This window comes from Eumetopias jubatus, unplaced genomic scaffold (assembly GCF_037043125.1).
Source record: "Eumetopias jubatus isolate StellerSeaLion01/CBP00866 unplaced genomic scaffold, mEumJub1_p1.0 scaffold_99, whole genome shotgun sequence".
Classification (NCBI taxonomy): Eukaryota; Metazoa; Chordata; class Mammalia; order Carnivora; family Otariidae; genus Eumetopias; species Eumetopias jubatus.
Genome location: NW_028274905.1, coordinates 636,418 through 653,701, shown reverse-complemented (window position 1 = coordinate 653,701; position 17,284 = coordinate 636,418). Strand labels below are relative to the sequence as shown.

Sequence of the window (17,284 nt, the reverse complement as noted above, 5' to 3'; positions counted from 1 at the left end):
GGGCCCCGGGCCGGTACGAGACACAGAGCCGAGCACACTCCGCGCCGCGCGGCGGAAGGCAACCACAGCGGACGTCCCGGCGGCGCAGCAGCGACGGAACAGGGAGCCCCCGCGCCGCCGGGCTCCCCACGCAAACCCGCAGGGCTGAGCCAACGGCGCTCGGCAGTCCGCACAGCCCGCGCCGCGGCCGGGCCGGGCCCGCCCCCGGGTCCCGACGCGCGCTCCGAGAAGGGCGCCGAGGGGACCACGCAGGTGCTCCCCGCCGGGAGGTCCGCCCGCCCGACGGCACGGCGCTGCGCCCCCCGGAGCTCCGGCGCGGGGGGCCCGTGGAGGAGGCGGGGGCTCAGGGGCAGGGGGCACCCCGCACCGAGGGCGGGGGCGCCGGGCGCGGCGGGGGGAGGGGCGGGAGGGGCGGGGGGCCCGGGCCGACTCACCGTGGTCTCCCGCACTTGGCTCTGGAAGTGCTGTTCCCGCGCCGACACCTCGTCCTGCCCCTCCATCCTCCCTCATGCCCGCCGCCGCGCCGCCCGCATCCGCGCGCTCCGCCGCACCATCGCCCGCCGGTCCGGGACGGGAGCGGACTGACAGCGGGCCGCCGTCCGCAGGGTCGGCTACCGCGACCCCCGCCGCCGCCGCCTCGGCCCCCTCGACCGCCTCAGCCGCCTCAGCCGCCTCAGCTGCCGCCCCAGCCGCCGCCTCAGGCGAAGCCGCTCTAGCTGCGGAGGGCTGGGGCGGGACCTGACGTCAGAGGAAGGCGCTTTGGCGTCAGAGAAGCGCGCCGTGACGTCTGCGAACGGGAGCCGCCGAGGGGCGTGGCCTACTGGGGAGAGGAGGCGGGGCCACGCCCCCAGGAAGTGGAGGCCCGAGCCAGGCTGTCAGGACCAGTACCCGGCCCGGTGGGGACGGGGCGCGGGTCGGTTTGCTGGAACGGGTTCTTCCCTCTGTCGCAGTGGCAGGTGGGCGGCCGGCCACAGTCTCGGTGCAGTTGTTCCCGGCAGAAGGGAATCATCGTGGCCCGGCGCCCGGCCCCGCCGGCAGAGCACTGCGCAGGGTCAAGCCGGTCTCCCACGAAAACCTGGGCTCGGCCAAAGCAGGTCAAAGGCCAGGAAGGACTGGCTTCGGACACGTTTTGGGCGGACCCCTGGAACCCTGGCTTCTGTGGCTCTGCTAACGGGTTTGCCCGCTCGGGAAGCGTAGATAGCCCTGAATGTGAGGCCCTTGCCAACTCGGTAGAGTCGCCTCCCTGCCCCCGGGGTGTTTTACGACCCCCCGGAGACCCTCAGCAGACGTTGATATTAGGGACCTCCAGACCTACCGAACACAGTCGTTCATCCCCATGGTACGTTCAGTATCTTTTTTGGATTTTTTGGATTCTTGCCATGAAAAAAGTTTGAAGGAATATTTATCATTTCACTTTTGGATTTATTTGACTATAAAGAAGTCATTTAAATTGCTATTGGCTGTGTGATTTTGGGGGCCATCTCTAATCGAAAATTCTAAGGAAGTAAAAATACCTAGAAATTGCCTTCAAATTATTTTAATGATATATGTGCATTTAGATTTTTCAGTATCTTTTGCAATTTTGAATTAAAAATGTTTTCATGACTCAAAAAAAAATGTTTTTAAGGTCTCCAAAAATCGTGTCAACCCCATATACTGTGCTTATGATGCAGTAGGCTGTAAACTGTTGGTAGTGGGAGGACTCAGAACATGAGGTTTGTTCTGAGGGAGTGCCCCTGCAGCCATAGGCTGATTAGAAACCAGGAATGCTTCCAACTGCTTAAATGCAGTGTTCACTATTATTTTGAAAATGTCTCAGAATCCAAAAGAACCAGGGAAAGACAAAGTATCTGAGTCTGTTTTTCGAGACACCCGGATTCTGAGAGCTGGGTTAAATACTTGTCCAAAATGCTCTGCATGACTTCTGGGTTAATCTCTCCAGATCAGAGGGTAAGCAGATCAGATTTTAAGATGTAAGGTATTTAGGCGCATTCCACAAAGTGGGTGCATGTATTTCTGCTCTTTCTAACCCAACCTCCAAGCATGTAGAACTTTATGTTTTCTTCATCCCTTAGCCCAGGGTAGGAGGCTTCAAAAATGGCCAGAACCTCACCCCTCCCTATACGCCTCCTGTTTGCCTTGCCGTGTTGCCCCTCCTTCCATCAAGAAGTGGTGTTGGGGTGCCTGGGTGGCTCAGTCATTGAGCATCTGCGTTCGGCTCAGGTCATGATCCCAGGGTCCTGAGATAGAGCCCTGCATCAGCAGAAAGCCTGCTTCTCCCTCTTCCATTCCCCCCGCTTGTGTTCCCTCTCTAGCTGTCTCTCTCTGTCCAATAAATAAAATCTTTTTAAAAGGAAGGGAGGGAGGAAGGAAGGAAGGAAAGAAAGAAAGAAAAAAGAAAGAAAGAAAGGGAAGGAAATGGAAGGGAAGAAGGGAAGGGAGAGGAGAAATGGTGTTTATTTTCCACCCCCTTGAATCTGGGCCTGAACAGGTGACTTGCTTTGGGCAGAAGGACAGCAGAAGCTATGAAGCTACTTTGAAAAGTGCTTGTGCATCAGGGCTGGTCCCTTCTTACCACCCCTGGGCATCCTCCAACCACTACTGTGCAAATAAGCCCCAACCAAGCTAGAGATAGGGATCCCAGTTTTCTCTGGCACCTATCTAACACACTCTTTTTTGCATCCCTCTAAAACATAAATCTTCCCAAAACAGTTTTTCTCCCCTGCTAAATGTACTGCAATGCAGTTATTCTCACTAACTGTAGAATTAAATTAAACTCCTTAACTTGGCATTCAGGAGCTGGACTTTGGGGCCCCACCCCACCCTTCCAGACATCCCCCCACTTCATTCCCTGAAGAGCTCTTGGCTACAGCCTGGGTTTCCTCCCCTCTCCAATCCCCAATTCCAAGGGCCAGCCCCTTTACTTACTCCATATCCTCTTTCCTACTATTCAGAGTCAGTGCTTCCCTTCAGCGTTCCCACCAAGACCTTCCTTCTCCAAAAAGGGAACCCTCTTACACTGCTGGTGGGAATGCAAGCTGGTATAGCCACTCTGGAAAACTGTATGGAGTTTCCTCAAAAACTGAAAATAGATCTACCCTACGACCCAGCAATTGCACTACTAGGTATTTACCCAAAGGATACAAACGTTCTTTCATCTCCAATCTCCTGTTAAGTTCGTCCAATAAGTTTACTTCAGATATTGTATTTTTTTAACGCTAGAATTTCCATTTGGTTCTTTTCCTTAAATATATATTTTTTTCTGTACTGTGGTTTCCCATTGCTTTAGGAGAAGATTTTCCTTTAATTCTTTGAGATGTTGAAATTGCTTTGAAAATCTCATCTCTTAATTCTGATATCTGCTCATCTCAGAATTCGTCTTTATTGATGGAATTCTTTCCTGAATATGGATCTTGTGTTCTTATGTCTTCATACGTCTAGAAGTTTGTTTGGATGGTGTCTTCAGCATTTCTAATGATACATTATAGACACTCTGGATTGCCTTATGGTCTTCTAAAGGGTACTGTTTTTTGAATTTGGTTTTGTTCTACTTGGTAGTTCACTGGGCTGAAGTCGAACTCTGAGCTCTAGCTTCCCTGCAATTGGGGGTCTTTGTTCACTTCTTTCAGCTGGACTGCTGGAAAGCCGCCCCGCATGTGGGTCATGTGGGGTCGGGGTGAGAGGATGCCAGAGTTAGGGCCCCTCCGAGGCACTCTCCCACCTCAGGTCTCCACGTCCCCCGTCGCTCCTCAGCCGCTGTGGTTACCCCCATCTTTGGCCTCTGAGTCTTCATGCCTTCAAGTCTGTGATTTTTCTAAGTGCGGAAGCCACGCTAAAACATTTATTCTGAGGCAAACCCAAAATATAACAAATAACAAAAAATGAAAATGAGAACTATAAAAATGGTCAACTCTCTGTTTTGGGGGACCTTCAAGACCACCCCCAGTTTTAATGATTACCTGGGAGAATCCCCCAGGACTCAGCACATAGTCCTCCTCATGACCATGATTGATTTTAGCAACGGGACCCAGGGCACAGACAGCCGAGTGAAAGGCCCTGGGGTGAATCTGGAGGAAGCATGGTGCACGGTTCCGGAGCGCCTCCCAGTGGACCCTCACAGGACGCGCTGCACACCCCCAGCAGCTCGTTACGAGAACACAAGTGAGATGGTGCCTACCAAGGAAACACAGGAGAGACTCATGGAGGCATTCCTCTGTCTGGCACTTGTCAAGGTGCCAGACTCCCAGAAGGAAGCCTATGTTCGGTATAAACCACGCTGCTTGAATAAATCATTCAGGCACAGGGAGTCTTTCTTATCTGGGAATGGTGGGAATGCTCCTGAAATCCACATCTCTAGACCTTACCCAAGGGCCAGCCTTGCTTGTAAGCAGGCCTTTCTCAAGTCTGCGTTCCTTTTTCTGCACAGCCTACTGCCTCAGCCAAGGTGTCTTCACAGGAGAAGTGCTAGCAGTATTGTTCTGGGACCTCACGCAGCCGGGTGAGACCAGTCTGCATGCCTGCTGCCAGGTCTGCCTCGTATAGGCCCTGGCCAGAGCCCGTTAAAACAGTACCGTTCACCTTTTACCACCATGTGCAAGTGAGAAATCCCAGCTGCCAGACGTGCTGTAGGCCTGGCAGCCCCTTTGAATCTCAGATGCCAATCACTGGCAGCAGGAGGGTTTCCTGCTGGACTGGAGAGCCTGCCGACAGTTGTGAGAAGCAAAAGTGCCCTCTTTCCTCTGCTCCTCCCCAGTGTTGTGCCACCAGGGGTCTTCATGTTGTCTTCCCAGACTTTCAGCTGAAAGGGTTTTATGCAAGAAGCACAAAACATTTGGGGAGCCTGGGTGGCTCATTTGGTTGAGTGTCTGACTCTTGGTTTTGGCTCACGTCATGAGATTGAGGGATCGAGGGACCTCAGGGTCATGAGATTGAGCTCCGTGCTTGGCGGTGAGTCCACTTGAGATTCTTTCTCTGCCTCTCCCCCCACCCCCGCTCGCTCTTTCTCCTGCTCTCTCTCAAATAAATCTTAAAAAACAAAAAGAAGAAGAAGCACAAAGCATTTTTTACATGAAATTATTTTTTTCTTTAGAGAAAGAGAGATAGTGTGGGGGGGGGTGGAGGCAGAGGGGCAGAGGGAGAAGGAGAGAGAATCTTAAGCAGGCTCATGACCCTGAGATCATGACCTGAGCCAAAATCAAGAGTCAGACTCTTAAGAGACTGAGCCACCCAGGTTCCCCATACAGGAAAATACTTTCATACAACTTAATCCTGAAGACACATCATGTTTAGGAATTGGTCAAGAGGAAATCTGAATCTTCAGACCATTTCAAAATGGCTTTACATACCCCACCACCGCTTTTGTCCCCATCATTTATCTGGGGAATGGCCCACAGACATCATGTACTTTCTGGGGCAGCGGCACTTACTAATCAAACTACCTTACTCTCAGGTGCATACAGGGGGAGGTGAGGGAAGTGGGTTCAGGCTCGTGGTCCACTGTTGCAAACTGCAGCTGATCTGGAATGCCAAGCACAAGTTAACAGCAGCCAGACACTCCCGAGACAGATGGGGCTGTGGAGGGTCACCAGCATGGGATGGACCTCCCTCTTGCAGCTTTGGGCAGGGGTCACAAGTTGGTGCCCCTAGCATCTTGATTTCAGATGGCCCATCAGAGCATGGGCCCTTGATCGTGGGCAGCTCAGGGAAACCAGATGGCCCAGCTAGCATCCGGCTTGTTTTAATGGTTAATTTCCCTTCAGGGCTTGTGAATTCTTACACCTGTTGCAGGTCCCAGCTCTGATTGCGAGCCTGTTCCTCGATTCAGCTTGGCGCTGATCGTGCCATGCTTGAAACGGCCCTGGCAGACCACGTAGGGTCCAGCTTAGAGTCAAGTGCAGGCATTTGGGGTCTGTTGAGTCCAGGGTTCCAGATGATGGGACTTCCAGGCCATGCTGGGAGAGCTGTGCTAAGACGCAGCATCAGCCCTGCTCCAAGGAGGGCTTGAGGGGACGGTGGAGATGGGGGAGGGGGGTGCCTCGTTCTCAGGACACATTGGGAAGCCCACCCTGTTCAGACACCAGCTCGGCCCTCCATCCACAGCTTTTACCTTGCTGTGCAGTGAGCTTGAGTCTGACGAGTTCTTGTGTGAGTGGCTCGTTTTCTCTTTTTCCATTAGTTTTTTCAGTAGTCGCTAGATTGTTGTATCAAACCTGCATTTGTATTACAGAATTTACCTTAAACTTAGAAGTCTCTTTTCATTTTCCAGTTGAGTACCTTCAGGTATCTTGAAGCCCTCCTTGGAGCAGGGCTGATGCTGCGTCTTAGCACAGCTCTCACAGCATGGCCTGGAAGTCCCATCATCTGGAACCCTGGACTCAACAGACCCCAAATGCCTTCAGGTATCTTCAGGTGTACGTGATGCCCGTTGTTAACGCGTAGATTATTAACGAAACGGAAAAGGAATCCTAGTCTTCCTTCAGAGGGCAGCAGGGAGACTGGAAATGCGGGCAGCGAATGGGCCAGGGCACTGTGGCTTCAGGGTCCTGAGGGCAGGCAGGCAGCAGCCGTGGCGAGGAGCATGGGGACACAGCGGGCTGGGGTTCTTTCCCTCCTAGCTGATGTGGGTCTTGTTTAAATTTCAGGCCTGTAATAAGGACAGATTTCTGAAACTTCCGTATAGCATTGTACTTGTCCAGCTTTCTGATAGCCAATTAAGAATAGATATATATATTTTAAAACAACTGAAATCCCAAGAACTCAAAGACTTCTGATAGTTTACTCTGAAAGGCTCCAGTATCATCTCCATTGGTGGATGTAACTCACCCACTAAGAATATTACTTGTGTCCACATGAATCAGTTTGAAAAATACAGGAGCATATTTAGATTATAACAAATTCAGTAGGTCACTCTACATCCACATGATCATTTGCATCCTCCCTCTGTGAACTCAGGTATGCTTCCTACCTGTGTGCTTTGGAGTTTTGTCTCCTAATGTCAGTTACACGCCGGTCACGTTAGGATGTGTGGGATCACCACACAGAAGAAATGGGAAGTCACTCGCCCTTGGGCTGTCTAGTAGGCAGTACAGTCAGAATCCTGTGTGGGTGTTGGTGGTTAAAGTCCATACAGGCAAGGAACTTTTTGGTACTATAAATTGTTTGTGATCTCCTGGTAAACATAATCATGCACCATTAAAAAAGTAAAATTTGTTATCAATACATTTTCACCTATTATAACATTATTTTAATAAAATTATATAGAGTTTTAAAAACTAAAATTTATAAATCAACAGATGTACTTTTATAAATTGCCTTAAAATAAGGTGCTTCAGTGTCATGTCCAGAGACTTACTGTTTAAGCATTTACCTGTTGCCTGTGAGTCGGGTAATCTAAACGACTTTTTTCTACTTCAGAGCTAGTTCTGGGAAAGTTGCTGTGATGTGTGAATAGTTAAAGCCTTCCCATACAATTTTATAAATATAGATCGTGGGGATGTGCTTCAGGCACATGGGAGAAATGCAGTATGTTCATAGCTTCAAGGAAGTCACCTGTTTATGGCAAATGCAGTAGCTGTTAGAAAAACATGCAAGTAAATTTAGGAATTTGCTAAATTGTTTTATAGAACTTATGCAGAATTGTGAGGATTATTTAAATCCCACTAAATTCTTGGGTACCCATGTAACTCCTGAGTACTCATACACAGTATGACAGAACTCCACGAAGTATATTTCCACCTTTAAACTTGGAATCTGGGACAGCCCCAGGCAACATGGAGCTTTTGAGCAACTCCCAAGTGCTCGACATACACCTATCATTAAGTAGTAGTCTTTTAGAACCAAGAGAAATTGCCACACCTCTGTTGAGCTTAAAAATTATTTCCCTTAGTTATCCTCCATCCTAACCTAGTGTTGGCACACAAAGTATAGGAAAACCGACCATCACTTTTGGTACATAACATATGAAAAATATTAGTTGGTGAATGAAAAATTTCCAAGTAATTTTGTCTAATTATAATGTAATGAATTCAGATATTCTGTATTCCAGGACCTTTTTTCAGTCAGTGCTTATGTGTATGCCCAGAAGCCACAACTGGATATTCATAGTTTTGAAGGCACATTTACCAGGGTAAGTTAAATCTTGTGTTAAATACAAATATATTCATTGTGTATATAAGTTAAAAACAGCAAACCTTAAATTTGAATAAATGAGAACAGAAGCTTTGAACTGAAAAGGGAAAGCCTAGAGAATGTTTCAAGTTCTTAAATTTTCCCACATCCAGTCTCTGTGGGATATACTCAGTCCAGTGTTTTTGTTTAGCATATTTACTCTGGAGAAAGTCCTTCTCCCTGAAAATATTACGAGCCAGTAAGATGAAGTACTTTCACTAGTTCAGTGTGAGTTTGGATAGGATTTAATAGACTGTGATACCCACATTGTTTCCTGGTTTGTATTGACTGGATGGCTGTGCATCTGCTCATGTACACGTGTGTGCTTCATTGGATTCTTTGCACGATCATGGTGTTTTGCTATAGCTTGAAGTCCCTTCTCCCCAGTGACTCCCCAATCAGATTTGGAGGACTCAGTAACTTTTGATTTTAACAGCTGATATTATAAATGCTTCATAATACTTAAGGGGTTTGTGGGGGCACCTGGATGGCTCAGTCGTTAAGCGTCTGCCTTTGGCTCAGGTCACGGTCCCAGGGTCCTGGGATCGAGCCCCACATCGGGCTCCCCGCTCAGCAGGAGGCCTGCTTCTCCCTCTCCCACTCCCCCTGCTTATGTTCCCTCTCTCGCTGTGTCTCTCTCTGTCAAATAAATAAATAAAATCTTTTAAAAATATATATATAATCCTTAAGGGGTTTTAGTATATGTCTATAGTTTACTTTTAATTGCTGCAGATTTCTGTTGGTATAGTCTGCTTCGTTTCCCTCTTGTTCACGTACCAGGATTAGTGAGCAGTTGTCATCATTTGAGAAAGCACTTGCTAATGCCAGGTAATGAGGAAATTATGGGGATGTAAAAATGAGGATGCCTGTGGAGGAGATAGTCATTGGCCATTGCTTTGTAACTTTATTTTTACGAGTGCTTCGGTAACAGTATGTTCAAGGTGTTCATGGAAACAGATGAGGGAGACGAGGCAGTGCATAATGAGGTCTGGAGAGAATACCGAGATCTTTATGTGTTTTTGTAAAAATATTTATGAAGAAAGCATCTCCTAATTAAAGACAATTTAGCATTATTTGAGAAAAAGCCTTTCCAAAGAGCTTCCTTAGTACGATAAGAGTTATTAACTTAGGGGGCGCCTGGGTGGCTCAGTCAGTTGAGTGTCTGCTTTTGGCTCAGGCCATGATCCCAGGGTCCTGGGATTGAGCCTCACATCAGGCTCCCTGCTCAGCTTCTCCTTCTGCCTCTGCCACTCCCCCTGCTTGTGCGCTCTCAAATCTTTCTTCTGTCAAAAAAATGGATAAAATTAAAAAAAAAGTTATTAACTTAGCCACTATTAATATTTTGGAATAATATTTGCTTACTTCCTTTCTGTTTCACAGATTTATATTGCTTATCACTTGGTAAGAGTTGGAAATGTCTGCTAGACAATGTGTGGAATCCCCCTGAAATCAGTGCGAGGGAGCGAGAGTTTGGCTGAACACAACCAGGCTGCAAAGCGCAGTTCACACAGTGCGTGACTGAGCATGGGACAGTGCGTGACCTGTGTGCATGGCCGAGCGTGTGAGACTGTATGTGAGTGAGCGTGCAGATGTGGGGGAAGGGTAGCCAGGCTCCTTCCTGAAGGTCTTGTCAGAAGAAGGAAGAAGCCATTTAAGGATTTTCAGCTTAGAAGAGAGATTGTAATATTGGTGTATGTAAAAGAGTCCTCTAGACTTCCGGTTTCCTTGGGATGAAGGCAGTCACCTGAATTTGCTCCCGTCCCACTGTGTCCCCAAACCGTACGGGTCAGGTGCAGGGAGCTCGGGCTGCCTGTAGCTCGTGCACGCAGCACACAGGGGAGAAAGAAAACACTGTGAGCTCCAGTTTCTGTAGTGAGGAAAAGTACCCCACATGGCACAGTCACCTCCAGAGCCAGGAGAGGGCACAAGGATTTTCTCTCAGGATTTGGATCTGATGGCAGCTTTGTAGTTCTCTGTAGAGTTTTTTTTTTAAATTTTTTATTGTTATGTTAATCACCATACATTACATCATTAGTTTTTGATGTAGTGTTCCATGATTCATTGTTTGTGCATAACACCCAGTGCTCCACGCAGAACGTGCCCTCTTTAGTTCCCACCACCAGGCTAACCCATCCCCGCACCCCCCTCCCCTCTAGAACCCTCAGTTTGTTTTTCAGAGTCCATCATCTCTCATGGTTTGTCTCCCCCTCCAACTTACTCCCCTTCATTCTTCCCCTCCTGCTATCTTCTTCTTTTTTTTTTCTTAACATATATTGCATTATTTATTTCAGAAGTACAGATCTGTGATTCAACAGTCTTGCACAATTCACAGCGCTCACCGTAGCACATACCCTCCCCAATTATCACCCAGCCACCCCATCCCTCCCACCCCCCACCACTCCAGCAACCCTCAGTTTGTTTCCTGAGATTAAGAATTCCTCATGTCAGTGAGATCATATGATACATGTCTTTCTCTGATTAACTTATAAGTTTCTTTTCTTTTTTTTTTTTGAAGATTTTATTTATTTATTTGAGAGAGAGAGAATGAGAGATAGAGAGCACAAGAGGGAAGAGGGTCCGAGGGAGAAGCAGACTCCCTGCTGAGCAGGGAGCCCGACGCGGGACTTGATCCCAGGCCTCCAGGATCATGACCTGAGCCGAAGGCAGTCGCTTAACCAACTGAGCCACCCAGGCACCCTCTCTGATTGCCTTAGTTCACTCAGCATAACACCCTCCAGTTCCATCCACGTCATTGCAAATGGCAAGATCTCATTCCTTTTGATGGCTGCATAATATTCCATTGTGTATATATACCACATCTTCTTTATCCATTCATCTGTCGATGGACGTCTTGGCTCTTTCCACAGTTTGGCTATTGTGGACATTGCTGCTATAAACACTGGGGTGCACGTACCCCTTCGGATCCCTACATTTGTATCTTTGTGGTAAATACCCAGTAGTTCTCTGTAGAGTTTTGTACACCTTTTGTTTGATTTATTTTTAGGTAGTTAGATTTTGTTGATGCTGTTTCATTTGTTACCTTCTTAAAATTTCATTTTCTATTTATTGCCATATAAAAATATAGTTGCAGTGAAGCCTTTTATTCCCAAATTGGTTTCCCATTAAAAATATTAAATGCATACTTTGCATTTTAATTACAGATCCCAGTCAGATGTTGAGCACTGTCGTCTCAAGAATTTACCCTGTCTTGGGGCGCCTGGGGGGCTCAGTCAGTCAAGCGACCGCCTCTTGATTTTGGCTCAGGTCATGATCTCAGGTTGTCCCGTTTAACACTCTCTCTCTCTGCCCCACCCCTCTAAGAAAAATTATTTACCCTGTTTGGCCAGCTGATAGTTTTTTAAATGAGAAACTTGGTGACTTGTAGCACAAGACTTCACTGCTGTTGGTCAGGTGCTGAGGCCGCCTCAGGGCCCTGGGGAAGCTATTTCCTGTCTGTGTGAGGGAGGCAGATGGTGGGTCCCTGATGTGTAGGTGCAGAGGCTCACAGAAACACTGGAAAAGAAAGCACAGTGACTTGTCAGTTTGGGCTGCTGATGTGCAAGACCATAGTGCAGGATGACCCTGAACACGTCGGCCCCGCCCTTTTTATTCCAACTCCATACACTCCCATGTGTGTTCGGAGTGATGGGGTGTCGCTTTGAAGATGCTTGCCAAAGTCCAGATCTTACTCTTCACTCATGGAATCGGCCAGGCCAGAGCCAGCTCCGTAGTAGTTGTGGGCGCAGCCTGCCCCTGACCGTCCTGACCGGTCCTGAGTCACTCTTCTGCCCCTACCCCACTCACGAGCTCCGTGTGGACAGGCTGTGAAATTCACTTCTGTCTTCTTCCTCCGCTGTTGAGATGGTGATCTGTGTGACCAGTGGCTGAGGGGCCAGGAGCCGACATGACCTCCTGTTGGAGAAAGCTGTTCCAATGATTGGATTTCAAAAGGGGGAAAGATCTGCAGCCTCCAAGTCAGCTATTCTGTAACAGTGTTTTTGCTTGGATTTGAAAGAAATGAGACCAAATGAGAAGTAGATGCTTCATCATGACATGAGAACAAGAATGATGGTGGTTGGCTGCCGTGAGCGGTTCTCCTGTTCCAGCTGTGGGCCAGACTGCAGAGGTTCCAGGGCCGCACCCCAGGCCGGCAGCCTGAGTCGTTCATGCAGAGGGCTCACCGTGGAGAGGGTGCCTTTCAGCCAGAGACCCCAGCGGGCCCAGATGTATCTCGCCTTGAAAGAGCTTCCAAGGGCCACACTGGGCGGTGCGTGGGGCCAGCTGCCTGGCGGTGCTGAGTTGGCCTGGCTGAGAGGCGAGGCTCTGCCCGCGTGCCCGCCAGTACTCCGTGTGTCCTGCCCACAGTCCGTCACTAGTTGTGCATCTAGAGAGGAAACAAAGATGGTGAATTTGCACACAGGCCAGATGACATCGTGGCACTTCACGCAGACGTTGTGCACGCAGCCCTGTGCACGTGGACCATTCTCGTGGAGTGGGGCCCCAGGATGAAGCGTGAGCCCCTGAGCTCTGGGAAGACACGTGAGCTAAAGCCTGCCTGAGGCCTGTTGTCGTCGTGACAGGCAGGTGGGAAGATGGGCTGTGCCGCCGTGGATTATAGGTACTTAACAATAGTCTGGGAAGAATTAATTCATTTAAATTCTAGTCATTATGGTGCCATTTCCTACCATCATGTCATACTTATTTTGAAAGGAAATTGAAGAAAAATTAGCTTACCTGCGGTGGATCATTGTTTAAGGGAAATCTGATGACCAACACTCACTTCAGGCAATTCACAGCAGCTTCTTCTATAGTTTAAAATGCTCTTCATGTAAGTTATATGATTATCCTTTGGGAGGAATATGTGTCTCACCTTGCTGTTTTCTTGAGAGCATTGTTTTGTAAGGACAGTTAATCATCAGTCAAGTATCAAGGCTCTGAGAGATGCTGAAGGACACAGAGGAGTGTAGAGTGCATCTCTGGGAGTCCTTCAGGACTGCATTTCCACGTGCCCCCACCCTGGCTCTTTGAGGACACCTTCCTGCCCGACCCAGAACCTCAGGGCTCCACACACACCGCCCCGTCCCTGCTTGGAACTCAGTAGAACCCACTTAGAGTGTGGGAAGGAAGGCTTGAGGTAGAACAGGCAGGTACCGTGGGGTTATTTGTCCTTTGATGACTTTGCTGGATAAAAGACTTGCCTTTGTTGACTGTTTACTTTCTTGGTCGTTGGTTTTGGTCAGTCGTTTGATTTAGTCTGTTCTGCTTTCCCCAAAGTAGTTGGTGCCATGTCAGCAAGTTTTACCACATTTAGATAAAAACAGTGGAGAAAAACATTTTGATAAGCAAAATTTGACCAGTCTTTATTTTATAGACCTTGTGGAAGTATGTGTAGTTAAAGGGAAGTGCTACCAGAGATCTGATTATGGGGATGAGTAGTCCCAGGGAGCATCCACACCTGGGCTGTGTCTGGCCCAGGAGGCCAGACTGGAGGAGGAGACCGAAGCTCCCGGGAGGTCAGCCACAAGTGCTGACCTCTGATGGAGTTAGGAAGATCCACCAACGGGAATCACGCAGCAGCACTTGGGGAAGGCCGTTGGGTGGGAAATGGCTAAGGTCATAAGAGGTCTGAAAATAATCAGACCAGAAATGAAAACTCTTTTATGTTAATTATTAGTGTGGAATTACTCTTGTCAAAGTAAATCAGTTACTTATGCATTTATGTTTTGTTTGCCTGGAGCACTTTTGCCTGCGTCTTTTTTCATGTAGAATGTAGCCTGATGGACTCCAGTATTGAACTAGCTCACGGTGGGTCCATCCCCCAGTCAAAATGCACAGCCTCTCGGAAATCATACTGCCCCTTGTCTCCTCACATCTGGCCTGGGTGTTCTGTCATATTTTTGAGCACCAAGGCTTGATAGACGACGATCTCTGAGATTCTGAGACTCTTCTCAGATCGCCAAGGAGCCGCAACCCCGTACCCTCTTTGTGATCCATGGTGTGTGTTCTCCAGGAGCAGCCGAGGTGCCGAGGAGCTTTCAGTGCAGATCCACTCGGCCATGGCTGTTCCCGGCTTCAGCCATAAACAGCCCTCATCCAGAGTGAGAACCTGTTGAGTGAACCTGATTTCTTACGTAGGATACCAAAAGCACAAACAATAAAAGAAAAACTAATGTAGCTCCCCATTCATATCTCTCAGGTCACCTCCTCACCTGGTGTCCACCCAGCACCAGGCCTCCTGGTACTTATCAAATCTTTAAAAATATCGGTGGAATGAATAAATAAACAGATGAAGGGATGTAGGGAATCTGAGAATGGGGACTGTTTGCCAGGTTTCTCAAAAGCCCTGAACTCTATGTTCAGGTCTGCATGGGGTCAGTCATGGGCTAGATGTTGCTGGAACCACAGTGTATGGAGACCAAGGACAGAGCCCCTGCTCCTCAAGAGTCCCAGAGCAGGTAGAGCACTGGTCCCCGTAGCCTGAGGTCAACCTAGACAGCAGAGTACGCTGGGAAATGGGGTCCGGGGGAAAACGATCAAGAAAGAATTCTTGAGATGTGTTTAGCTCAAAAAGGGTAGTTTTATTAAAGCACGGGGGTAGGACCCGAGGGTAGAAAGAGCTGCACTGGGGTCATGAGGAGACACTGATCCTATACTTTCAAGTTAGGGGGTGTAATGGATACTGCTAAGTCTCCAAGGAATTTGGAAGCAAGGTTTCCAGGACCCCGAGGGGCTAGCTGCGGTTAGGAAAACGTCACTTACTCCCGCCCAGTAAAACCTCAGTCGTGAGACTCTCCAGAGGTATATCAACGGTCATATGCTTGGGGGATGATGGCTAACACATATTGTGGGGGCGCAGAGATAAAGGAAGTTTCCAAGGGGATTTTTACAGGATCCTGGAGGTCAGGCTAATGTCAAACTAAGGCTGTCTTCTGCCTCCAGCAAGTGTGAACATTGGGGCAGTTAAACTCCCAGGGGAAGGTCACGATGCCTGTCTCAAGGACGTGTCGATGGGCTGTGAACTGTAAGGAAGTTTGATTTTTCTTTTCTCTATTTCTTTTGCCTTTGTGTTCCACAGCAAGTACCAGAGGCCTGAGGGACAGCCCGTGGGGGGACACGTGCGTCGTTGCCTTGACAGGAGCGCCGGATCCGCAGGTGTCTACATGGGTCACAACTTACTAAGCTGCACGCTTCGTGTGTGGTTTATTGTATCAATGCTGTGAAAGAATCTTTCAAGGAAAAAAGGAACAAACTATGATAAAGGAGGCTGAGAGCAGAACCAGGAAGGACGGGCTGCTGCTGAAGAGACCTGGATCCCAGGCTCCGGTCTGGCCCTTCCTGCCTTATGACCCGGGAGGGCGACCCTGATCTCCCTAAGCCAGTTTTGCACCAGTGAAATGAGAAGCACACTCACCACCCGGCTTTCCTGAAGGTCAGTGACAGGAGCAGAGCCCGGGCTGACAGTAAGCAGGGACGACTCGGGAGTGATTTGGGGGACAGCGAGCCTGAGCACACATCCCACAACAGCTCTTTCCAGAGACTCCAGGCCGCGGCCTCCTCCCCCAACCTCGGTGACGCCTCTGTTCTACCTTAACCCCCCAAACACTTGCCTGCCCTAGGACGCAGGTGCACACAGTCTGGAAGTTAGCGCACCGCGAGCCCCGGGGCCCCTGCGCCTGGGCCACAGGAGGGCTGTCCCCACCTGAGCCCGCGTTCTCCCGTGTTCTGCGCCCAGGGTTGAGTCCTGGGGGCGGCCCCCACTGCGCCCGCTCGCCGGCTCCCCACCCCAGGCCAGGCCGCACAGCCCTTCGCCCAGCCCCGAGCACCCCAGTGCAGAGAGAGCCCGAAGCGGGTGCACAGGGGGCGTTGGCAGGACCGGGGAACTCTGCGGGACCAGGACCGCTGACCCCAGGGGCGCCCGCGGCTTCCCGGTCTCCCGGCTCCCAGCACACCGGTCCCAGGAAGCTCCGGACCTCCCGTTGCACCCTGCGGATGGGGGCGCCCCCTGCAGGCCCTCGGGCGCGCTGTTCGTCGTCCCTGCCGCGGCCCCTCCTGCCAGGGGACCCGGGGACCTCCCGTCAGCGGCCTGACTCTGGGGCAGTTCAGCCATGGCCCCGGGTCCCGCGGAGACCTCCTCGCGTACTCTTGGCGCTGCCTGCACCCCAGCCCCTCCGCGACCTTGCGACCTTGCGCCGCGGCTTCCCGGGGTCGGACTGGGACGGCTCCGGGGGACCCGACTCCCCAACGCCCGATGGAGCGAGGGGAGCGAGAACCAGGGTCCAGAGAGGAAATCTCTGGGGGCCTGAGGACCCCGCCGGGTGGAGAGACGGGGTTTCCGGGACCTGCCCGTGAGCACCAGCCTGGGTCCCCAGTCCCGCGCCCCACGCCGGGTCCCCTGCTCGGCCAGCCCAACGTCCGGACGGAACCCGGGCCCGGATAGATCCGCGCGCCCCGCCCTGAGCAGCAGGAGGCCCTGGCAGCCTGGCCATCCCGCCCAAGGTGGAGCACCTCATTCACCGCCTTGGCCCCGGGGCCCCTTCGCCCCCTGCTGGAAGCTGGCTGAGCGCTCCTTGGTGCCACCAGGGCTGTGCCCTAGGATGGCTGGGCCGCCACACTGTGTCCCCGCCAGGGGGGCTGGAAGGGACATTCTGAGGGCCGGCGAGATGCCCGCGATCGCCCCCTCCTCTCCAGCTAGTACATGGCCGGCCACGTGGCAGAGGTTTCTTTCTAGTCAGCAGGGCACCTGCGGTAGGTGCTAGGGTGCTCCTCCTTCCACGGGTGAGGAAGCTGAGACTCAGGGAGGGAAGCACCCCTGAGGGTGGACTCACCTGCCCTCCTGCCTCGCTCAGTCCTGGAATTCCTATTCCTTACTCCCCCCCCCCCCACTCAGTTCACCCAGGTTCTTTCCGCTCAGAATGTCACCTCCCCTCCGCTCCATCAGGGAGCAGTGTCCCCCAGAAGCCCAGTATCCTCGGCTCGATGCTCCTCTTGCTCACTCTTAGGGTCCTCCATCAGCCCCTCACCCCTTCCCGTCTCCAGGCAGATGATGACATTTCCCCTGGCTTTGGCCCCGCTGACCTCAGGGTGGCACATCTCTAAAGCGCTCAGATTCTGTAGAGAC

At 50.6% G+C, this 17,284-nt stretch overlaps 1 long non-coding RNA gene across 1 annotated transcript; it reads left to right on the top strand.

The window, feature by feature from the left end:
* Positions 1-1,195: 1,195 nt before the first annotated feature.
* LOC148161663 (uncharacterized) lies at positions 1,196-17,028 on the top strand. The gene is made up of 4 exons (XR_015767431.1): positions 1,196-1,339; positions 6,266-6,398; positions 8,045-8,125; positions 15,242-17,028. It is a non-coding gene; the product is annotated as an uncharacterized LOC148161663 (long non-coding RNA).
* The last annotated feature ends 256 nt before the right edge of the window (positions 17,029-17,284 follow it).